This window comes from Panthera onca, chromosome C1, assembly GCF_046562875.1.
Source record: "Panthera onca isolate mPanOnc1 chromosome C1, mPanOnc1 haplotype 2, whole genome shotgun sequence".
NCBI lineage: Eukaryota > Metazoa > Chordata > Mammalia > Carnivora > Felidae > Panthera > Panthera onca.
The window spans coordinates 76098373-76108495 of NC_138346.1; the positions used below are offsets into that span (position 1 = coordinate 76098373).

The window sequence follows — 10123 nt, forward strand, 5'->3', positions numbered from 1 at the left end:
CAATTGACTATTAGTATCATCATTTTATAAACTAAGTGGTGTAAGCCACTTGAAATATGTATTAAAGATACTAAAATAGAAGATTGTTTATTTGAAAAGAGAATATTTTTTGTCAGTTTTGGACTCAGACCTTCCCTTTGAAAAAGCAGTTTTATTTAAAAATGACTCACAAAAGTTTAATAAATAACCTATAGATTTCTATTATCTATATCAGTTTCTTTGCTAACCTTGACCTAAATATAACCTCAAAGAACATGTGAAAAAAATATAAATTAAAAATGAAAAATATTTAATTAAGGAAAAATCTCCTTACACTGAAATGTGTATTTAGATTCATTTTAGGGTTACAAAATGAAAATTGGCGCTTTAAATATACTTCATAATCTATTATCACTATCAAACAAATAAACAAACAAAAAATCCTCTAGCCCCAGAATGGTAGTGGAAAAATTTCTAACATTAAGATTCAACTGTAATTTTTATTTCGTAAAACTTTAAAGAAGAGCTTACTTACTTCACGTGTATGGCAATGTAATGAATGGAAAAGACATGGGGCAACTCAAGAGGAAGCTAAGAAATCAGATTTAACAAAGAAGGGATAAGCTTTGAGAACTGTAGAGGCTTAAAAATCACCTTTAGTTTTCACTTAAGATGGAAGAAAAAGTGCAAGGGAAAGACTTCAGTAATAGCGGAGGCATGATTTCACTTAGCTAATAAATTATATTTTGTGAAAATAACTCTTTAAAAGGGGATTTTCTCAGGGTGCCCGGGTGGCTCAGTGGGTTAAGCGTCTGACTTCAGCTCAGGTCATGATCTCACGGTTTGTGAGTTTGAGTCTCGCATTGGTCTCTGTGCTGACAGCTCAAAGCCTGGAGCCTGCTTCGGATTCTGTGTCTCCCTTTCTTTCTGTCCCTCCCCGTTCATGTACTGTCTCTCTCAAAAATAAAATAAACATCAATAATAATAATAATAATAATAAATAAAAAGGGATTATCTACAGCTATCTTATTTACAATTTCAATGGCTTTCTATGCAAATAGCCACCCTTTATTAAGCCATTTTTTGCAGATTTTGTCTCACTTTAAAACATTCATTCATTAAAGAATCATCATAATAACTTTATTGAATGTCAACTGTATTCAAGGTTATCTACTCGACAGCCTGAGACATAAAAGACAACAGTAAATAATGCCCAGTCACAAGGTGTTCATTTGGGAGATTTAGGTGAAATAATACAATTGGATCAGAATTTGTACCAATATGGACTGGGCTTGAGCATGTCGAGCTTGACAATTCACATGATGATGTCATTTCACTTCAGTGAGACTGAAGTTATATTTGCTATTTTTCAGGAAAGATGCAGAGATAATTTTTATGGAAACATTTAGTCTTCTCAATAACTTCTTCCATGAGTGAATATTGTGTCCTAAATCCATGAAGACTTCACATTCTAAGATGACTGATCAGTTAATCGCTGAGGAAGTATCATTAGTCTCTGCTCAGCAGTGAGTAAATAACACCAACCCCTTCTACCTTAGGAAAAAAGCTCTTCGATAGTTCTCATAGGGTCAAACTTGATAAATGATAAAAGAAAAAGAAAATACATCCAGGCAAACATACATGCAAACAATCCCAAGAAACAAACTATAAATATCCTAGTACATAGAAATTTAAATCAGGAAACTTAGGATAAATATACGGAGTAATGGCAATCTGACCAATGGCCATTGTAATTTGAAGGCATGAAGGTAGTAATAGTTGGCACAATGAAAACAGATTCTTCGAAGGCAAGTCTTATGAAGGTGAACAACAAAGTTCTAAGGATAGAGCTTGTAGAATGAGAAGTGTAATGAAGAATGAAACAAAAAAAAAAAGAAAGAAAGAAAAGGAGAAGAAGAGGTGGGAGAATAAGGAATATCAAGAGCCCTGGGAACATAATATCATTAAAAGGAAGGAGAAAATATTTTTCATTTCTCCCTATTTTCGTTTAAAAAATAAGTATTCACATTCGCCAAGAATAGTTGGGAACAGCTTTAGAAGAATTATTTCTTGGGGCACCTGGGTGGCTCAGTTGGTTGAGCGATCGACTTCCGATCAGATCATGATCTCCCAGTTTGTGGGTTCGAGCCCTGAGTCAGGCTCTGTGCTGACAGCTCAGAGCCTGGAGCCTGCTTCAGATTCTGTGTCTCCCTCTCTCTCTGCCCCTCCCCCACTTGTGCTCTGTCTCTCTCTGACTCTCAAAAATAAATAAATGTAATAATTTTTTTTTAAAGAAGAAATATTTCTTTTGGAGAGGGACAGGGACACCAGGTTATGGAGAGATATGGGAAAATATGAAGTTGGTATCACTTATTTTAAAAGTCTGATAACTATTTTTTATGATCCTGATGGCAAAAATGAAATCAAAGGCTTTTGTTAATTTTAAAGATATTAGAATTTATAAAATTAATAATTTGGTCATTCTACCTGATATTTTGAAATAAGCTTCTTACATGTGTTTATTAACACATTGTGTTGATCTTCCCTTACACGATTATACTCTATTAGATACTATAGAATTATCTGTTACCAAAACATTTCAGGAAAATGTGAGAGGAGTCGTCAGAAATGAATGTCACTAGTCTTGACATGTGAAAATGTGTCACTTCTGAGAAGGTTCACAGCCAGTTCCAGCCAGTTACCAAATCAGGCCACAACTGTAGATTTGAACTCCAAAAATAGTATCAAAAAATTACTTGATATGTAAAATGACTATAATGTTGGCAATGTGAGTAATACCCTGCTATCTACGTTACAACAAAGCTATGTATAACCAGGGTTCTATTAGAGTAAAAAAAAAATTAAGTTTATGGTTTGGAGCCCAGTCAGTCTGGGAACAAAATATCAAAGCCATGAGCTCACTGCAGTAAGCAAAATTTTTTTTCTAAAACAGAAGACAACTGTCATTTTGTCATTTCAAACACTCTCTTAAGTGTAGCATGCATAGCACAGCATAGTGTAGGGTACTATAATATCATATACGATCACATTTTATTGCGAGGACATTGGAGCTAACAAAGATTGAAGAAATCATCTTTCTAAATCCTCATTTATCACACATTTTTTTCTCAGAATATAATAAATAAAACAAATAAACTCCCTGCCCACATAAAGTTTATACTATGGTTTTCAAAGATGAAGAAGTCAAAGAGTTCAAGTGACTTTTCTAACCCTTTTAATATCTCAAGTTCTCTCAGCTAAAAATGAGAAATTAGAACAAGAATTTGAGTCACTGACTCTCAATTTACTAATATTTCTAGTACACTGGTCCTGGGAGTCAGAAGAATTATTCCAATTTACTATTTATTGACAAATACTTTAGAATTGACATTTGTATATGACACGTTCATTAGTTTACATCCTTAAAAAGTTGCTTAAAACAATATTATTTATGTGTTTTTTTTGTCCTTTAATAGGAATGCAGTTCTCAGGTACTAACAACACCTTTTTATTTTTCATATGAAGAAGGTAAGAGTCATGGACTTAGAAGATAACTTCTTAGTCTAATGATGCCCCTTAACCAATGAAACAAAGGTATTATTCCTGTTTTGAGGTTGTATGCAGAGTAATTGAACTAAGCTGGTCTGTGACAGCTTTTCATGTAAAACATCTAATTCAAATAAAAAAAAATGCTCATTACTGTAATACAAATTCCACCAATCTCACCACCTTTGTGAGCAAGTGAGGTGGCATTAAAATTAGTATTCAAATTTTGTAAGTTATTTGTTCATATTATCTGAGGCTGGATCTTCAGCCGCCTATAAAATACTTCTGTCCAAAGCATTTCCAAGTTTCACCAATGTTTCTCTCATTTACCCTGCCACAGTTTCGCTATGACTAACTCAAGCCTACCCTGCTGTGCAGCATCTTTTCTGATGCCCAAGCATGTCAATTTCCTGCTGCTAGTTGCCTCCACTCTAGTAATCACCAATTAACCATCAATATAACCATCTTTTTTTTTTTTTTTTTCAATGTTTTTTATTTATTTTTGGGACAGAGAGAGACAGAGCATGAACGGGGGAGGGGCAGAGAGAGAGGGAGACACAGAATCGGAAACAGGCTCCAGGCTCTGAGCCATCAGCCCAGAGCCTGACGCGGGGCTCGAACTCACGGACCGCGAGATCGTGACCTGGCTGAAGTCGGACGCTTAACCGACTGCGCCACCCAGGCGCCCCAATATAACCATCTTTATAAGACCTTGACTTTATCCAACCTTCCCGACTGAGTGCCACGTTCATTCCTACTGTTTCTCTAAGAATAGTCATTCACGTTTGGTGGCTATACAGTTCTTCCACAATGCCAAAAGTGATTTGGCGATGGTTGCCAAGAGGTATACTCTCTTACTTGTTAATATTCTTTGAGGGCTGTCTAAAGTGGTACTTATCAGACTCCAATGTTACAGAGAAACACCTCTTAATATTCTTACAACACTCTATCATGTATCTGGTCATATCTTAATGAAGTAATATTTATACTATAGAATTGTTTCTTCCTCTTTATATCTAGATAAATAGGACAAACTTGTACTTAGCTCCTTATCAATGGTCAATGGACTCAAAACTCAAATTAAGGTTTTAAAGAATCTTAGTAATTAATGTGAATAAAAGAATAATACTTTTAAAATAGAAAATGAAAGACTGGGCAATATTTATTTTTAAACTTTTCTTTAATGTTTATTTATTTTTAGATAGAGAGGCAGAGTGTGAGCAGGAGAGAGGCACAGAGTGAGGGATACAGAGAATCTGAAGCAGGCTCCAGGTTCTGAGCTGTCAGCATAGATCCCGATGCGGGGCTCAAACCCACCAACCGTGATATCATGACCTGAGCCAAAGTGGAATGCTTAACTGACTGAGCCACCCAGGCACCCCAAGACTGGGCATTATTGACCACTATTTAAGACGTCTTTTTAAATACCAAGGCGAAGAGCCAAGGTCAATACTTGGGTATTGGGTATCTATCTTATAATTTGTTAATCCTCCATAGTAACTTGTGCATAGTCAACACATTGATGAGATATTAGCTACTAAAAAACACTGATTTTGCCAAAAGTTCAGGTTTTCTAATGCAGAATCCTGTACTTACATGAATTACTTCTTAATCCCAAAGATGTAAGGAGAAGGAACACTCACTGCATCTTTCCCCTTTTTGTTTTTAATGGATAACACATGGATGTTTTGCATTCTATTTGCAATGGAAAACATCTGAGGCCAAAATGTTGTCTTGTCTTTATTATTATTAAAATAAACAGACAAAAAAACCCCCAAGAAGTATGACCAATTAAAAAGAAGACCAACTTTGTCATACCCGTTGGCTGATGACCTTGTCTGATCAAAATATAGCAATAAGCCCTGATCTGGGAACAAACTAGGATTACATAAGAGCTTTCTGGATGTGGATGGAATGTAAGAATTCCACATTGAATGTACATGTGCTTTAAAGGATTGATTTTCTACAAAAACAAAATAGAAATAAATTACCCTTATCCATATGAAACACATTATGAGCAAGATTGGTTTTCCAAAATCCATGTTAGATGGGATTGTAGTGTCTGAATGGAAGTCTACTTTATGAAAATTATAATTATTTTGATTTTTATCCACAATCAGCTTGAAATGTTGCAAAACTCTGCAGGTGCTCGCTGTTATAACAAAACCATGGGAACAGATGGTGCAAGGTACCAGGCCAGCTCAAGGGATTAAATGTGAGGCTTTTGAAATTTAAAATTAAAGCTGGATGATCTTGGGAAAACGTGCCTGCCAAACATGGCAGCTTAAAAAAATAAAATAAAATAAAAAAGTTACCCAAATTCTCTTGACAAGCTTATTTACATTCAAATGACTGGGAAATATTAAGTAGTTATAAAGTACTCTTGGCAGGGTATGGCCTACCTGAGCAAATTAAAATATGAAATGTTCGCTTCCATTATGGTACTAAGACTTTGCATGCAGAGAACCCCCTATTAGGCTTAGTTACTAACAGCAGCCAAGATATTTGGGAAGGTGGTACATTTTAGGTAAAATAAAGATAACCTAAACACTATCTCCTTTGAATGGGCAGAGTGAAGGATCTTGGTTGAGTCACTAATGATGAGTTTAGGGATTTACATCATTTGCTGTTGGCAGAAGAAATGAGAAAAGTAAAATTTCAAAAGTTAAGATGGTCAATTAGATTTACTTAAGGACTAAATCCATGGTAAAACATACATTATTGAAAACATTTTTAAAATATGAAAGCCATTATAATTATTTGGATATTTCCAGTATATTCTTTATAATAACATAATGAATAATGCCTTAGCACATTTGAGCAACTGCTATGTACCATGAAATGCATGTAGATTAACATTAATGCTCCTTTTTTTTTTTTTTTTGTTTGCAAAGCAAAAACCATTATCTGTATTTGCAAATGTAGAAACATTCTACTTGCAGTAAACTGAAAAACCAAGTATAAGACCGGGTGAATTTGTCTTCAAATATCATTTACTTTTACAGTTTGCCAAATACATTTGTAATTGTCATCTCATATGATCCAATCAACAATACTTTAAGTCAATGCATATATGATAATACCCATTTTAAAGATGAGAACAACAATTTTTGAGAGGAACTGGGAATTCTATATCCCAGGGTAATGACAGAGCCAGCTGTAATTAATGGGTTTCTCGTACTATAGTTTAGTATTATTCTCATTGATTGATTTGGTTAGATTCTAGAGTAGAGTGAAGCATTTGAGGATATGGGCATGTGTAGTTTAGTTTTTGTCTTTTCTTCAGGAAAATCTATCTTATAGCTCAGCATTTTCATGTTTCCTCTTGTCTGGGTTATGATGTGGTTCTTGATTATGGGTTAGAATTTTTCATATATTCTCTAAGAGATATTGAGGCTTCTGAGAAGTTGAATGACTCATACGTATATATGCAAGTTATTGGTCTAGGCATTTGAGACATAAGGGTAAACACAACCCAGACCCTGACATGAGGCTGGCCATAGTTGAGTTAAATTGCATTACATCTCAGATAATGTTGAAGACTTTACTTATTTGATCTCATCTAATCTCTGAAAAATATGTTGAGTTAGTATTGTTATTCCTATTTTATTTATTTATTTATTTATTTATTTTTGAATAAACAAGTTTATTTGTAAATTTAGTCAACATACATAATTGACCTAAAGACTTCAATAGAAGGTCGTATAAAACTATCATCATAACTCAACACACTTATTTCCTCATCGCCATCCTATTTTAAATATGAAAAGAAAATAAGGCACTTAAAGATTAAGTCACTTGCCTGAAACCACAAAGCTAAAATATGGGGATGCTGGGATTTATAAGCAGGTCTGATCGACTATAGCCATAGAAAGGGAGAGAGAATATCCACAATTATAATAATAAGTAGGAAAGCAGGGTAAGGTGCTATAATTGGGATAGAAATAAAATAATAAATAAAAACATTCTGTGTAGGGAAAATTCTCCTAAGTGTAACATTTGGGTTGACTTCTTCTTGAAGAAAGATTTTGCATACTGGCCTAGAGAATGAATACATTTCAAGTGGGGGAATACTTGTCAATAAAGCCATGAAGTCATGAAAGTTCATATTGCGTTGAGAGAAAAATAGGATATGAGTTTTCAGTCTTCACAATGGAAAGAAATAACCAATATTATACATATATAGGGGAAATTTAAGGAAGGAGAGGTTCAAATTCATCTATTTATCTTGGATTTTAGAAGGCTATTATGAAGAGATCAAAAGGGAAGCCACTGCATAAATTAAGCTCTTATCTTTGCACACATCTCTCCAAGTATCTAATAAAATATTTCTAAAGTTGTACCTTAGATTACACATGAAAACTTGGATATATCCAGGAAAATGCTTACCTTAGTTATGATAATATGTTATTCTTTCCTAAAGTTCTACAACATTTTTCTTTGCTAGTATCTTCTATGACTCATTAAGAATGAAAACTCCAGAGCTTGTGCTTGAAGGACATAATTTTAATTTCAAAGTTAAATGTCTTGTACAAAATACCTGTATTTTGATTGGACAGAGAATTGACTATAAATGAAATCAATTGTGTTTAATAGACCTTTGATGGAGGTCTATTCAGGTCAAAAATATGAACTTTATTCATTTAGCATTAGTGGGAGATTTTCCAGCATCCTAAATATCAGTGACAATTTTGTACCTACCAATGGTGTTAAAATGGCAACACATGTAGGGCAGAGTTGACATTCTTAACACACTCAGAAATGGAACACTTGCCCATTTTATGTCTCTTTACTCAGCCTCTACTTGCCTGTAAGAATATTTCAATATTTCTAAAAGTTGTGGCCATATTTGCTACGATACCAACTATAGCTTTACCAAATTTTGGTTATCATTCAGTTTAATGTGAGAATAGCAGCAGACAAAGCTATTACCAAAATCAAGAATACATATATAGAATAAAATTTGAAAATATAGAATGAAATTAATTGCTATGCATCCTGTTATTTTTACTCACCTTCTTATAGAAATATTTTTGCCCTTTACCAGATCACCCATAATATTTCCTGGTTATACATCAGCATTTTAGCAACCATAATTCCTCATGGACTTTATAAGGAGAAAAGCTTCTATTTCTCTTTATTCACTGAAACACTAAACAGCACTTAGAGGATAATAGACTCAATGTGAAGTGAGGCAAAAACTGTGTTCAGATCATGTTTCAAGAATTTCACTGGCATCTATTGTAACGATTGCTGTCATGCAGAAGTGTGAGACATACAGGTTTTCTGTATATTAGAAAAGACCAAAGCTAATTACAGTTTTTCAAGAACATTTAAGCACAAGGAGGAAAGTGAATACTTTTCACTCAGCCATAAACTTGGTGACCAGAGTTGTGCAAGGCTGAAGAAGTCACAACAATTTCTTCCAAATTAAAGCATCTTTCAAATCCACTCTTACTGGACGATATTTGCTTGTACCTTTGTTAATGTGCTAGATAACCTATTAACTATAACCTTATTATTCACATGAAAAATATGCCCAGAGGACAATTTAATCATTTATTAGGGAAGTTTGTGTACTTTGCCCTCACTTTCTTTCCCAAGAGTTTGTGTTCATTAACTAAATATGTTATAGTGGAAAGACTGGAACACTAAATTCATTGTACATTTCAATCTCATGACCTTGAAAAAGGAGTGTTCAGGCTCAAATAAACCAGAAGTTGATCTAATGGGTACGAGGTGCCAAAGTCCTGGGAGGACCTGACATTTTCAGAGAAGCATATTGATGTGGTTTTTGTGCCATTACAACCAATTTGGTAATAATAATCGACTGACTTTCTGATCTTCCTCCTTTCCTACATCTGACTTATCTTGTGGTAGTAAAGATCTTAAAGACTTTAATTAGGTACTAGAGCCATAGAGATGGAAAGGAACACAAGTCTGTGAGTATCAGACCGAACCTTTCTCATTTGCACACTGGATATTTGATTGGGATGTTTTATTTGGTGGGTACAGGCTGGCAAGCAGAACTAATTAAAATTAACTAGAAAAGGGGAAGAGGTATATTCAGGGAGCAATCTAAATTTAAAAAGAGAAAAGAATTCATAGCGAAGGCCTTTGTCTGTCTCCCTGTGCTGTGTCATTGGAGCACATATGGCTCTTTATATCAGCCTGCCCTATAACAAAGCCAGTGTTTATTCTGGCTGATACTTAGAAAAAAAATGTAAGCTGAAGAGTAAAAGCATCAGAGATCATGTTAAGACATTAATTATAAATGTACTGTTCTTCTAATGTTTTTCTTCAAAACTTTACTTTCTAGGAAGATTTTCTACTTATATACAAAAAAACCCCTTGCCATCCAAGATTCTTTTATTTTTCAAGAGAAAGACAATGTCTCCACTAAAATTGATACTGAGGCAAAAATCCCATCAATATTATAACCAGGTAAAATATTATTCAGTGTGGGAATACTACAGCACATCAGAATTATAGTTTCTAGCATTTTGATACATGGTAATGATTTTTGGTGTGAGAGAATATATTACTCTAAGAAAGAAAAAATATATTGCTTTGGTCGCATCCAAACTTTAGTGTTTCT

The 10123-nt window shown here is 34.1% G+C and overlaps 1 non-coding gene across 1 annotated transcript; it reads right to left on the reverse strand.

The window, feature by feature from the left end:
• Positions 1 to 7198: 7198 nt before the first annotated feature.
• LOC132674128 (small nucleolar RNA U54) lies at positions 7199 to 7274 on the reverse strand. Its single transcript, XR_009608436.1, has one exon. It is a non-coding gene; the product is annotated as a small nucleolar RNA U54 (small nucleolar RNA).
• Between the last annotated feature and the right edge of the window lie 2849 nt (positions 7275 to 10123).